At 34.5% G+C, this 16,274-nt stretch overlaps 1 protein-coding gene across 1 annotated transcript in view; it reads right to left on the bottom strand.

Moving 5' to 3' along the window:
* Positions 1–16,274, bottom strand: part of EYS (eyes shut homolog) — a gene marked incomplete at both ends in the record, with an annotated part of 1,105,706 nt that overhangs the window by 296,122 nt on the left and 793,310 nt on the right.

Raw genomic sequence — 16,274 nt, forward strand, 5'->3', positions numbered from 1 at the left:
TATAAATACAAATTTTTTTCTAGTAATACATATGTTATATAAATAGCACAAGGTTTATACATACTTCAAATAGACACTAAAAATGTGATATTATAGTATCCATTTCTTGAAATTCTCTTTTCTTCTCTTTCATCTTTCTTAATCCCCTCCTCTCCTATAGATCCTGAGAATTAAGCTGAAATATCTGTTATAGTTGTATCTAACCATGAAATCAATTTCTCATGATATAACTGTATATACAATTCTCAATTCTTCAGATAATGTGTGTTCATATGTTTGCAATCAATGATCATGCAATCTTAAATGTCACTCATGCACTTCCTCAATTTCATTTTCTGCTATAAAGCTTTCTACATTATTTTCTTTCTTTTTTTTAAAAAAATATCTTTATTGATTTCAGAGAGGAAGGGAGAGGGAGAGGGAGAGAGAGAGAGAGAAACATCACTGATGAGAGAGTCATTGATCGGCTACCTCCTGCACGCCCCCGACTGGGGATCAAGCCCACAACCCGGGCATGTGCCCTGACTGGGAATCGAACCCCGATCGCCTGGATCCTAGGTCGACGCTCAACCGCTGAGCCACGCCCAGCCGGGCTCTATGGTATTTTCAATTCTATTCTTTTTTCCATTCTCCTTCAGGATTTCATTTCTCCAATACTACCTTTTTTTTTTTTTTTTTTAAACAGAAAAGAATACCAATCAAATTCAATTTGCACCTCCCCTGCTAGCCTAATTTTAATCATCTCTTTTTTAATTAAAAAAAATTCAGCTTTGAAGTATGATTGACGAATAAACATTGTGTATATGTAAGGTATATAATGTGATGTTTTGATATATGTTTATATTGTGAAATGATTACCACAATCAAATTAATATATCCTTCTCTTCACACATTTACATTTTTGGTGTTTTTGTTTTGTTTGTTTTTTGGGTTTTTTTGGTGATGAGATCACTTTAAATCTACTCTCTCAACAAATTTCAAGTTTACAATACATTATTATCTCTGGTCCCCAAACTGTACAAAGAAGACATACAAATGGCCAACATGAAAAGATGCTTAACATGGAAATACAAATCAAAACCACAATGAGATATTCCCCTCAAACCTGTTAGGATAAATATTATAAAAAAGTCAAAAGATAACAAGTGTTAGTGAGGGTGTGGAGGAAAGAGAACCCTTGTGCACTGTTGGGGTGAATGTAGACTGGCACAGCCACTATGGAAGACAGTATAGAGGTTCCTCAAAAAATTAAAAATAGAACTACCATATGATCCAACAATCTCCCTTTCGGGTATACTGCCAAGGATAGAAAATTGCTATCTCAAAGAGTTATTTTCCTTTCCCTGAGATGAATAATGTTCACTGTATCGTTATTCACAGTAGCCAAAATACAGCAACAACCTATGTCTGTTAGCTGATAAACTGATAAAGAAAATGTGAGATATACATAATGGAATATTACTCGGTCTTAAAATAGAAGGCAATCCTGCCATTTGTGACAATATAAATAAACCTGGAAGACATTATACTTCATCACCTATTTAAAGGCCATATCTCCAAATACAGTCACATCCCAAAGTTCTGCAAGTTGGGGATTCAACACATGAATTTTGAGGGGAGATAATTCAGTCCATAACAGTTACTAGAAAATAAACAGTTAAAATAAAATAAACATAATATGTAATCACAATGATTAAAATCCAGGTTGATATTTTATCTTCTCCCAAGATTTTAAATCTGAGATCTGCATTTATTATTTCTGAAAAAACAAACAAACAAACAAACAAACAAACAAAACCAAACAAATCGCAAATGTAGACATGTTAAAGACATACCAGCACCAAATGAAAGACTTTAGGTAATCTGAAAGATCAAAGGACAACTGATAGAAAAATAACTTTCTCACTGGCTAATAAAATATCATATATCAGTAAAGCAGCACCTAAAATAATTCCCCATACTACCTATGGGAAAGACTACACTTACTCTCAGATTTCAATGCCTCAATTACTCAATTTCATTGAGTCTGTTTTTATTCCTATGTGGATTATGTTCACCTTCTCTTCTGTTTGGCTGAAGTCTTGCTAAACTTAATCAATCTAACTTAATTTATATATGTACATATGTATATTTATAATATATGTACTATAAAATAAACATAATATTATTTAATCCTCTTAAAATAATGCAGCCCAAAAGAAATAAAAATAATTTAGTTAAACTGCCACTGTGCATTGTCAAATAATCTCATCTAAAGAGAAAATCCAGGAGTACATCCATAATTACCCAAGCAGTACTACTGAAATAATTTACTAATGAACTCGGATTTTAAAAAGTTTTGTCTGGAAGATGGGTGACAAAATATATAATAAAGAATGAATAGAAAACATTATTACAAACATAACAATAATTTCCAGAAGGCAACATTTCAAAATAAATGTGACAAAAATGCTAATATTTTAAAAGGGAAGAATTTAAATTTGTTTATGTATATGTTTAAAAATACATGCACACACATACATACATATATAATTAAGGCTATCTACCTATTTATCTTTAAAACTGGATAGATCACCACTAATGTAGTGCTAAGAATTCACCAGGAAAATGTGACCCTTGTTTTGATTCTAATTCTTTCTCCAGGATAACATTTTTAAAACTGAAGAGAGTAGAAGGAGTGCTGTAAATAAATAAAAAATTAAGTTCCATTGGATTGATAATACAACAAGAACTACCCATGAGTTTAGATGCGTTTACACTTGCAGGCTTAGACAAGGAGGAAAAAACCAACCCCAAACCCAACACTAACAATAATAGTAATTTAAGTTATTAAATATCTATTGGCGCCGGCCTTCATTTATCAAATATACCTATGTAGCTCTTTTATGCCTAAATCACAATTCCTGGGAAGACACTGAAGAAAGAAAAATATTCATGAAGCAGGATATGTACACCCGAAACTAATTTAAAATTGCAGGTCAACTATACTTTAAATAACAATAAGTGAAAATTGTAAATCCAAATTATGTCAAAATAAAAACTTTAAAATAAAGCAGTACTGACACATAATAAGTACTCAGTGGATGGCAGCTGCTTTTAAAAAAACGTATATAGGATAACTGCTATTGAGAGTACTTGAAGGAAGCTGGGAAGGTTGTAAAGTTCGCCTCAGATAGGTAGCTAAGTTTGCGTACAGATCTCAGAATTCAGAGGCTAAGAGATTGGAGTAAGAAAAAACTAGTACAGACCAAATGGGGACGGTGGAAAGAAAGAGATCCTGAATGAGTCAGACAAAATTTTATTTTTATATTCATAAACTCATATATTGGTACATGGGAAACATCCAATAAATGTTTTTAAAATAAATGATGTTTATTTCATGTTTGAGAAATTTATTAATGATTCACCTGAAGTTACCCACCTGGAGGAGATTCCAGGACTTGTTCAATTACCTTAAGAGATTTTTCAAGTCTGCTCAGAACTAGTTAGGATCCAATTCTTATTTTTGTTTGTTTGTTTATTTACTTACTAATTTATTTTTGTGAAGAAAGTAAGGGGGAACAGAAGACTGGAGATAAGTACGCCTGCCACCAATAGGGATAATGTATGAATTTCAGAAAGGATGCGTGGATAAGATTGATTTTCATATCAGAATAAATACTAGAAAATATTTTCAGCTAGATTATTTGTGAAATTTAAATGATTGCAAATATATGTGAGTGATCTGGCAATGTTTTATATTTAGAGCAGGTTGAGTAATTTTCCCAAGAGCACTGACAGAAAACTCTCCTAATTTAGGTCTAGAGAGAGCATTTATTTAAATTAAAAAAAATTTAATTACACTTGGCATTCAATATTATATTAGTTTTAGGTGTATAGCAAAGTGATTAGACATTTATATAACTTATGAAGCGATCCCCTCGATAAGTCTAGTACTCATGTGATATCATACATAGTGATTAAAATGTTATTGACTATATTCCCTTTGCTGTACTTTATATTCCTGTGACTATTCTGTAACTACCAATTTGTGACTCTTAATCCCTTCACTTTTTTATCCAACCCCCTAGCCCCCTGCCCCCGTGCCCCTGCCCCAACCTGGCAACCATCAATTTGTTCTCTATCTAAAAGTTTGCTTCTGTTTTGTGTGTTCATTTATTTTGTTTTTTAGATTCCACATATAAGTGAAGTCATGTGGTATTTGTCTTTCTGTGTCTGACAGAGGGAATATTTAGTGAAAGGTCACAGGCCTTTGTCTTTGGACCCATTTAATCTATGTTTATATCAAAGCATTAGATAAGGATCAGTTTGTACTTACATAAACTACAAAGAGGGGACATAAATGTATAGAGACAACAAAGGATCATTTTAAACCTCAGATGGTCTAATTTAGTGTAACAATTGATAGTAGAGAAGAAATGACCATGCAAAGAACGACTGACCAATTAATGATGTATATCTGGGCCTGGAGGACATCCTTTCCTTCCTTAAAGTGAGGATGACAAGCTATTTCCATCACGACTATATAGAGAAGAATTATTTTTGTGAAATGTGTTTTGCAGGGTGTGCATGCATCAGAGAGGAGTCCCTTCTAAAGTCTGAAAAAAATAATATAATTCTAAAAGGGGAAATAACAGCAAACATAGCTAGGTCTACTTTAAAGACAGATGGAAATATGCTCACTGGCAGAGCTTTTGAGAGGGCCTTGCAAATATGTAATTTCAAAACAATGATGTGAACAGTGATGTGGAACAGGATGGATTATAATATAAAATAGATCAGCATGCTATGTGCAAGACCAAATAAGTATAATATTTGTAAACTAATATAAATGATTGTACTTATTGAATGTGATGAAAACCTTTATAAGAGCGAGAGAGTAAGAGTTTATATGAGGGTTACAATTGCCATAGAAGTTTCTGGCTCTGAGTTAAAAAGCAGAAGCAAAACACTCTAATCCAGAGATTTATGAAGCATTAATGTGGGATGTTAATGTCTTAAAATGTATAAACAGTGAAACAGTAGAGGGTATTTTAAAAGATAGCATTTCAAATGATCTAAATGTAAATTAACTTGATATATGTGGATTACATCTTTTTTTTAAATAATACAAATGGGTTTAAAATGAAGGGAACACGTTGCTCTACAGATATGCTTTGGGCTTTTAAACATATGTTCAAACATCTGAACAATGGTACGGTTGATTTCACAAACTCTAATTGTGTCCAGAGTCACACATTCATCATTTTTAGCAATTCTCAATGTTGGCTATTTTCAAGTGATTGCACAGTAATCTTTTTGGATATTCATACATAATGCCTTTTTATCACTTACACAAAAAGTGAATTATAAATCAATTTAACATGAAAATATGTACAGTGCTCAAGTTTCTACTTAGTAAAGAAACAGAAAAATATATAAACTCAATGGGCAAGAAAGAAAACTCCCCCTGATTTTTTGCCTTCTGTTCCTATTGTTTTCATTCTTTGCATTTCTCAGAATGTTAACTGTGTACAGGTTCTTTCCAGAACACAGTTTTGGCACTGCACGTGCTAATTTGAATAAAGAAACTAATTTTAAGTGGCTCTTTTGCATTTTATACAAAGAGAATGTCAACTGTGCTGCACACAGGAATCCACAGCAGATAAAGCTTTTATATTCTTTCTTAAACCAGGTGTTAGAAATTTGTGAAACGGCAAAAAAACATTGTTGTTGAAAAGCTCAACTGATAGAAAACATCAGTGGTTGTTATGTGGTGCCTTTAAGTGAATCAAATTGTAGTCACCATTTTCCATCCTTCTTTTATATCAGTAGAAAAAAATATAACTACATGACTGCCTGAAAGCCCACATTCCAAAGGATACACTTCCACCTATTCTGGAGTATGTGTACACTAAATACAAGCTAATATTTACATGAGTTAAAGATGTGGTTAAGTAAATATGATAAAATACAGAAAATCATAAGTGTGGGAATATCATGAAAAGATGTGATCAGATATGTTAATAAAGACCTTGTAAACATAGCTGCCATCAGTGCTGCAGAAAGAGATACATGTGCTTATTTATGGGATTCACATTCATGTAAAGGAATTTAGCATTTGAATCAGGGAAGAGTAGCAACAAAGTTAAGTGTTAAGACCTTGACTCTGGAGTAATGTAGCCTTTGGTATGCATGTGATGCATGTGTATAATTATGCCAATAGATAAAAATAATAAGTCAAACTTCTCAAATTTTTTTTTTTAGAAAATTTATGTTGATTTCAGACTTCCAGTCTACCTCAAATGATTGCAAGTCGTTTCATGTACTTTCTTCTCAATTTTGTTATAGAAAACTCTAGAGGATAATCTTCAGTGGTGTATGATTCACTAATTGAACTCAAAATTTACTTGAGCTGCTTAAATTTGAGAGCAATGTATATTTATGAAAATTAAGGGTTATTTTCAATTTATTTAGGATAAGGAGTTCTAGTCAAGGTTCAGAGATATACCAAAAGTATTTTCTCTAGCTCTTTTATTGCCATGTTTTAAATCCTCTGACAGACATAGGGAAGCATCCTAAGAAATTTTTGTTGGTTTTACTTCAAGCATATTTGTAAATACCATAGTCTAAATATTTTAGACTTTATCTACCAAAGAAGAGGAGAATAAAATGTAACTGTTATGAGTTCTTCAACAAACCAAAGTTAGAAGGGCTGCCTGAATATTCACAGAACAGATCGAAATGAATAGAAAATTTGAAAACCTGTTCAAATTCAGAACTGGTTTGGGGTGGTGAAAAAGTTGGGGATTGAGTCTTTAATTTATTACAGAGGAAAGCAGTTTTTATATATCTTTCTTTTTTCCTAAACATCATGGTATTTACCTAATATATCTAAAGAGCTAAATGGTTCTTTAGTTATTATAAAATAGCTCTCTTTAAGTTTAACAAAAAATATTTGATTTCCTTCTATATCTCAGGTGCTACGCTAGATGCTGAGTTAGAATGACATGAAAGAAAAACAGTCACTTCCCACAATATTTTAGCATCTAGGAGGGCAAAATAAGTAAATATACTATGGAAATACGAGACAGGGAATGCAACAATAGAGAAAGGCACAAGATATTAAGGGCACAAGAATGCAGAGTGGGAAACCAAAAGCAGGTTGGATGCGAATGTCAAGAAGATGGCTTCCTGGAGAAAGTAACAGTTCGCACAAGTCTCTGCAGAAGACAAGGATCTAACCGGGTAAGAAGAATATTGCCCATAGAAGGAACACTGGAGAGCGTGGGGCCTGACACAGGACAGCACATGAATGCTGGGGAATGATAAATTCCTTGGTATAAGTGCACTAGAGTTCTGATGGCAGGATGCTGGAGGAAAACAAAGGCAGACAAGGAAGCAGCTACCTATCAATCAGATGACGAGCGGTAATGTGTCAGGTAAAAATAAAATGCATTTAGAAAAAGAATCGAGTACAGATCTTTTGGAAAATATGTCTGTAATGGATCCAGAGGAGTGAAACACTCAGTGAGGGAAAAGAAGTCTCTCCATGAGGAATAAAAACTTAAGTGAGAATATGAACTTCAAGATATTCTCTACAACTCCAAACTGCATCCTTTGTTTTTCAGAAGCTGTTCTGTCTGTGAGTAATGCCAGGGAAAGCACATAAGAGAAGACACATTTAGTACCCTAGACTGGGAAAGACTAGACGATTCCATTACTGAATCTAAAAGGACATAGAGGGAGAGAGAGATTGCTATGGCAGACGCTGTGAAGCACTTACTGTCGAATCCTGCCGCCTTCTTTTTGAGCGTTGATCTTAAAAGCATTCCCTTAATAAAATCCTGTGTTATAATCTCTGTCTAGGATCCTGCTTCTCAGGGAACTCATCCTGTAGCAGTGGGTAGCGAAGTAAGAAAACAGCCTGACTAGTAAGCGCTCCGGGCAACCTGAAGAGTCATCCCTGATGTTGAAGCAGTTTCAGAGGTTGCCCCTCAGTCCAAGCCCAGAGCAATGGCTAAATGAAACCCAAGAGGTTTCATGTTAGAGATCAATCTGGGGGCAATACATTTTAGAGCTAACAGGGGCTCTCAAATTGATTCTAACTCTGCCACTTTGAAGATAGAAAAACTGAAGGTCAAAAGAGTCATGATTTCCCTAATACTCCACAACTAATTAAGGGCTGGGATGAGTCCCGTGTCTTCTCACTCGTAGCCTACTACCCTTTTCAGTAAACCTATGCTTCTCAAATACCTGTGTTCCCAGGAGTCTGCACCAGCTGTTAGGTTTGACTGCAGTCACAGAGGAAGCATGACAATTCCTAGAGAATGGTTCATTTACTCTTTATATTACAATGCATATGCTGTAGAATGTAAGGAGCGTGTGACTTTTAAGATTAAAGAGACAGGAGGCTCTCAAGATCTGTTGGTTAGAATTGAATCTCCTCTGCTGCTAGGGATAAACCAGTGTAAATGTAAGAAAAAAATTGCAGGAAGATATACTATTTTTCCTACATACTGAATTCCTTTCTATCTTAATGAAAATGTATCCTAGGTTTATGGTAATATAACAGCACTTATAAGAGGGCTTTTTTCTGTTTTCTCAAAATTCTCTTTAAAGTCTTCAAAGTACAGACAATACAAATGGTGATAATATGACTTCATTTCTAAAGAGAATTATCAAACATATCCAAGTAGCACATGTTAAGAGAAGGCCAACTGGTCCAGCTACCATTACCCCCAAATCTATATGAGAGAAAGCTAGAGATTTATTATATACAGATCCCTCAGAAAGATTTAAAACGGGTGAGCACTGTGATATATCTTGTCCCCACTCCTAATCAAGTGAGAAAGTTCCAAAAAGTTTCACTCAGAAATTGTGGACAGCTGGATGCATGTTAGCAGAGCTGAAGCAACTTGTAGGACCCCCTCTGTTGCTATCTGTGCAGGGAGTTCTTGGGAGAACTTGACATGTGTTCCTAGAGTTGGGAGGCAAGGAATGGAGATGGGGCTTGCCTTTTGCTGGGAGAATCCAAAAGAGCTGTCAACAGGCTAGAGCAACCTGCCAAGTTAGTGAAGAGAAGGATTCCCCTATAGGATTATTTGCACTTCTATCAGTTGGCAGGACAGGAATGACTGCAATGTTCTCAGATCCAACTGACAATAAGGATGGTGTTAGGTAACTAGGCTCAAGATAATCCAAGATGTGAACTGCATCAGGTGCAGCCAAAAAGGGTAGAAATGTACTTCCCAGATGGTAGCTAAAGGAAATTTGCAAGAGATAAGCTGAGCATACACAACCCACAGCAGAGAAATATGTTGTCAGGAATCAGCAACAAACCACCGCTGTACCTGCAATGACAGAATGCATTTGCTGCCTACACAGAATTATAATCACCACATGCTAAGGAATAAGACTTTTGATACCTTTTCTGGTTCCTTCTATCTCTGATCTAACCTTAGAGGCTCAACATTTAGGGAGAAAGTGTAACAAGGGAAGAGATGGGAGGGTATGGGCAGCTTCAAATTAGGTATGGGATGAAACTGGATGAGTTTGTTAAATTGGGTTACACTATTTAATACCTGTGAGTGACTGAAAGCCATGAAATATATCCAGATTGTCTAAAAATAAGGGCAAGAGAAATCTGGTAGAAAATACCTTAAACTGGTGCTGGGAGAAGTTAAATTATTCTTGAGTGTAAGTCAAGTCATTTAATAAGCTAAACTCATTACTATGTTATTACAGATGGCATTGTCTCAATGCCTATACCCTATATTCTAAGGGAGATTTAAAAATACTGTAGAAATGTGTAGTGGTAACAAGAACACTTTTTGGCATCAAACACAGCTTGAGCTCAGTTCTGGCTTTGCAATCTCTGCATGACCTAGGCAATCTCTTTCTCAGAGCCTCATTCATAAGATGGAGATACTAATATAGTTTATGTATTTGGGGTATATTCTCAGCCAACCATAATTATTTCTTCTTGGATAGCTGCTTTATGATCTCCTTTAGGATACTTTTGGCCAGAATGACTGGGTTATGGGTGGTCACCTTAGCCACACATCTCTTCCTCGGGGGCAATGCAAGAAAAATTCAGTCTCTCTATGGGAAAAGGGCTCTACAGTGTTGATTCAAAAGCCTTTGTCAACTAGGAGATGGTGACAATAGTGAAACATGACTCCAACAGGAAAAGTATCCAGAGTGCTTTTGTTCCTAGTTGAGTGCCTTTAAATTCCCTTTGGATGTTTCTGTGAGATGCTGCCTTTATATTTTTATAATAAAAATTTCTATCTTTGCTTACATTAACTTGGATAAGACAGGAAGGATAGTTTTAAGAATTTAGATTCAAACCTCAATTCCAAAATTTACACGGGCAAGTTACTTAAATCTCTGCATACATTTTCTCTCCTGCATTATGAGGCTAGAATAGCATTTAGTTCAAAATAATACTCATTCATTAGAAATAACGAGTCTCTACAGGCTAAGATTAAGAGCAATGGCTAACACATATTAAGCATTCAATAAATGTTAGCTATATTTATTGAGTTGATTTCTCTAACTTGGAAACCAAAATAACTTCATTAATATAGTATTATCTGACTCACTGGGTTGGTGTGGTGACTGAAAGGGAAAATGCATGAAAAGAGCTTAACATGGTAGGAAGTATGAAATGGTAATTATTAGCTGTTATTATCTGTTGATTTCTTATTTCCTAGTTACTGTACCTGATGATGTTAATCTACAGAAACACTGAGCTTACACAAAGCATTCATTCCTCATTTTTAATCCACAAGCAGCAAAGAAAACTGCAGGGGAAGGGTGATATACATATATGTGAGCATTGGTTTCAATTTCCATATCTCTCCATGTTTATATATATTTATTCATATCCATATCTTTAATCCTAGAATAGAGAGTAAAAAGATACACAGAGACACCTTAACAAAATAGATTAAAGCAGTTGAAATTGGTGTAGTATTTCGAGGACAGTTTAAAGAATAAATTCTTTGGCTCAGGTGGCTCTCTATTTCATTAATGAAATTATATTTACAAGTAAGGACATAATGTCACCTCTTAAATACAAGTTCTATTAATTTTTTCATGCCAAAGGCACATCACATGTTGGAGAAAATACTTGCCTGAAAATGAATTTCCCATAATTTATTCTTAATTAGCTCTGGTCATCATGTCCTTTTGTATTGCCATTGTACCGGGTGAAGCAACGGTAGGTTTACACTTGTGAGTATGCAAAACAGTTCATTCTTGCATTATTTATTAATTATTATATTATTTATTTGTCTTACAGCTATAAACCTACTGTTGCCCCACCCTACATAATAACATTTGAGGGCAGGTTAACATTAGTCTTTGTTTTTACTGTTGATCTATTTTCATATAATCCAAGTTTATATTCTCTAATTCTTTGCTATGATTTCTTCTAGTTAATTACTAAACAAATGTTTTTTTCAAATCCTTACTATTTCATTGTAAACAGTATAACACAAATGTACTCATGTAGCTGTCCTACCATCATTTAAAATGTTAAAATGACAATAAGAAGTTAGAATTCAACTAATCCTACTTAATTTAATTACATGGTAATATATTCGCACATGGAAAAGCTTAATGTTTAAGAGCATGGACTGCAGGAACTGAGAAAAAAATAGTCATTACATTTAGTATCTGACCATAAAACTTTACTAAATTTCTTGTGAACAGGAACAACTGGCCTATGACAAATCTGAAATAAATAGATGAATACAATTAATGGAATAGTCTTTCTCTTTATTAATTTGCTATAGTCCCATCTTTAGTCTAAGGACATTATCAGAACACACCATTTTACCTTAAAAAGAAACTGGCAAAAAGTCATTCTTACATGTTCATTTTCATGACGACATATAGTCCTCTTTGTCTAGAACATTCTTTGTAGGACACCGTTGGGAAATGCCATTTCACCTTTGAGTTATGCTTTGCTTCCCCTTCTTGCATTCCCCCACTGCACACCCTCTGCTAAAAACTACTTTCAAACTTAAAGGCAAAGTTCATCTTCATACCACCTCCAATGACTAACTCCATGCATTTTACATGCTAGGTGTTCAACTAATGTTTATTTAATTAAATGTGTTGAATTATAGGGAAATAAAGGAATGTTAATTAATGCAATAAAGAAGACAAAATACAACGAAATCACCCTTTCGTTGATGGATGGAGGGGCATATATATTCCTCCTCTTCCCATATGAAAACTTCTGGGTTATTATCAATGTAAATAGACAATGTAACTAGATTTTACATAGTTACAAGCACCAGGATGCGGAGGGAGCTTCTTGTACCAACTGAACACTGTGCTCCCTGCTGGCGAATGCAGCAACTGAGAGAGGGCAAGAGCACAGGAGATTGGAAACTTCAGCCTACCCCTGCCTTCGAAAATGAAATCCTCTGTCTCTGATGACAGGTATTCTTGTCTCCCTTCAGCCCCTGCACTGGACTTCAATCCCCATCCATTGGAAACTTAACATCTTAATATTTTAGCAGTTGCCATTAACTAATAAATGTGGTGCGCTGCTCTCTGATTTGAGAGATAGATTTTTAGACATGGGTATACTGTTCGAAAAGGCCGATACCCATTTCTTGGTTCTTTCTGATGATGTAGACTATCAGTTCTCAGGAGAGCAGATAAATCATTGTTATAAGTCGACTAGTGCTCTGTTTCTCTGCCTTCTTGGCTCTAGAATGTCTGACATTTAGACACCTGATCTAAAGTTAATAAATAAATTCAGACTACTCTAACATGCCTTTAAAATATATTCCAGTTATGGCAACACTGAAGGCACCCATTAAGGCAGTCTTTTAAACATATATATAACAAGACAAAACACCTAGTAAAACCTCTCACTTTTATTTCTAGGTTTGCAATTTACTCAGTACAGTTGACCTTTAAGCATATATAAAATATATACAGACAGGATTTCAAATAAAACAAAAGATTTCTTGGTTTTAATGTATGGCATTTAAATACTCCTTTACTGCACTATTTATAAAACTGTTTTATAGAACACTAAAATGTATGGGGCTGTTTAAAAATGTTAATCCTATAATTAATAGTCAGAGGCATACGCTTTCCCCCAGCACAAGGCACTGATATTCTAAATTTGTCACTCTGAACTTTACAGTAGGAGACAGCCATCTGCCTGCATGCAGCCGTCTAAAACAAAGCAAGACTATATGCTCTTATGTTTCCCCTGGTGAGATGCAGGATCATTATGATAAAGTAGGCAACAAGGTTTAGCTCATATGAATTAAGATAACATATGTTGAGAGAATAAAAGAACATATTAAATCAAACTGATTCTATAAGTCAATGTTATTAGGCAATTTGATATGAATGATTTGATACAGCACATGACGTAATGCTAAGTTGATAGGAAATATGTGTATGGGTGACCCATTACTGAATCCCATACCCCCAAACCCTTTCTCTGTGTTACTGAATTTAGTGTTATTACAGTTAAGGCCTAAACCTAATTTATACCTCCATTTTGCTGTGAAAAACAACAACAAAGCTGTTAAAATAAAATACTTTAACATTCTTTCAAGCTTAAGAATATTAACTTTGAATATAAAAAGGAGCAGGGCTATAAAGAAAAAAATCAGTTTCCATCATATCTTTTCTTTTAGATGCCTGTGCAATTATATATTTTTTTCAGAGAGTCAGGTTCTTTCATCATCTATGTCCAGATTTTTCTGAAATTTAAATCTTCTTAATCTACTTCCTCTGTTTTAGTTTTATTGAAATATCCACTCAGATATGATTCTCTTAGTGTCATCTAATAAGATTTTCAGTTTGATATCGGGTGGGTCATGATAATGCCTGAAAAATTTATTAGATCAACATTAACTTCTTTGGTTTTCTGATTTTGAAAATTTCAGTTTTTAAAGAAAATGCTCTTTTCTTCCTTCAATAAAGTTACTTTTAATAAACAGATGAAAGAGTGATAACATTTAGAAATTCTATGTCATGTCATCATGTTAAACTTGATTGTCTAACTAGTGCAGCAATAGAACATGGTGGTTAAATGTGAAGTATGGAGCCAGGCAAGATTTCTTCTAATCCCATCTCTACCATGTGCCAGCTGTGTGACCTTGAGTGAGTAAGTTAACAACTCTGGGCCTTAGATTTCTCATTTGTAAAAGGGGGTAATTTAGAATGCTTACTTCAGCTGGGTTATTCTGAGGGTTAAGTGAAATAAGATTCATGAAGCACTCAGTGCAGTGTCTGGTAAATCAGAACTCTTCAAGATGATATTATGCAAATTTCATTCCTGAAGCAGAAGTTCATATAAATTAGATGTTGAATGTACTCAACAGGGCCTTAGCTAAGAAATAATTTTCATAGCAATCTATCAGTACATTATAAGCAATTTAATACTGAGAACATTTCTATATGAGAGAGAGAGAGAGAGAGAAAGAGAGAGAGAGAGAGAGAGTGACTTTGATTGATTTAGGGGCTGTTTATCCATAACAAGACTTTTGCCAGGTAGTGGAAACTGGCATACAATACTGTTCATTGAAATCTACTCTTAGAAATGATGGCATCTGACTGACCTGGATAATGCTATAAAAAGTCTCATTATGGTAGCAGATTCCTAAATCGTGGGCCTTAGGCAGTAGTCCTTATCTGTCAATCTGGATTCTAAGACGCATACCAGTATAAATTATATTTAGAGCATCAGATTCAAAATATAAACCTCTTCTTGGCTTTCTTTATAACTGAAAGAAGAAAGATACTTAATTCTAATTTAGGGAGTAAATGGCTAAAAGTAAATATTGATCATTTTTACAATTAGAAATAACATTTCCAATCCTAAAAATGTACAGCGCACCACATTCTAAATATTATACTAAAATATTTCCCCCCAAAGGAGGCAAGGAGTAACAGCAAAGTTACAGGTAAATACTGTCATGGCTAATAATCTAAAAAGAGTCCTATTGCACGCATTTTGTTTAGTACATCATACATCTCAGATGTCACTGGCAAGGTTTCTTTAAGAAAAAACAATTGTTCTCTTGGTAATAATTGTTTACTCACAGTTTCTGATTACTTTCACTTAGAAATAAATAATCTATAGTAGATTACCTAGATTTAGCAACACATTATCATTCCATCTATTATTTTTCAAAATGCTGTAAATTCAGCAGGAAAAAAAGCAAAAAAATAGATGAGGCCGAAACTGAATAATAATGTTGGAAAAAGATAAAATATTCCCAATAGTGAATACAGGGCAGAGATTCTTTTCCTGAGGCCAGGTTCCTATACTCCGTCATCCCAAACACCAAATGTTACTAAGCTTCAGTCAAGTCTTACATTTAACTCCAAATAAACCTGAACTTATCCTTTTCTGAAGGAAAGTATAGGTGACGATCTGAGTGTTAAAGCTACTGAATTGGGAATTAGGAGGAAGAACTGGGGATTCAGTAGGAGAGAGAGAAATTATGGTTAGAGGGTCATTTGTAGTCGAACGTGTGTGATTAACCAGCAGATATGCTCAATAACGAAGAATTCCTTTTAAAGGATCAACTTCACCACTGTCAGTAAATATGGATTAAGAAAAAAAGATTAAAATATCAAAGTACACTTAAAGAAAGGTAAGGAGGGTATTTTTCTAAGACTCTACCTAGCATGAAATTAGAGAAAGAAAAAACCCTCTCAGAGTTTTAAATGGTTAAGTGTAGATCTAAAAGAGCCTTACAATCCCAATTATGTCCCCAGAATTATGTCCCACAGAATGTAACATAAATGGTCTCAGACTGTAGCAGAAGAAGGCAAGTTTCGTGATATTTGCAGACATATGAAATATTCACTCAAGATTAAGCAATAATGATGTGTCTTCAAAAGCATTGTACAGTTAAAAAACAGACTTTAAGGACACATTTTACAATGAACATGAAAATCGACTGTATTTCCACTTCTGTGCTTTTTACTGTGTTTACTTGCTTACTTGGCTGAATATTAAAACATTCCCAGCAGTCAGACAAGGTCATTTGGAAAGAAGAGTTCAATAACATATACACATACTTCTGAATTGGGTTTAGGAGGTCCCACATTTTGGCACTACAAGAAGGAGTTATTTAATACAGTCTTGGGTAAGTAATGAAATTCTCTGCCATCGGAATCATTATCCACTAGCAATCCTCATCCCACTTCTCCAATTTAAAACCAGTGATTAATTTTACATGGGAAACAATGACACCTTTCAGCTATTAGTGTAGGGACACGCCATCAGCTGCATC

This window comes from Miniopterus schreibersii (assembly GCF_964146895.1).
Source record: "Miniopterus schreibersii genome assembly, chromosome: 6".
Lineage (NCBI taxonomy): Eukaryota > Metazoa > Chordata > Mammalia > Chiroptera > Miniopteridae > Miniopterus > Miniopterus schreibersii.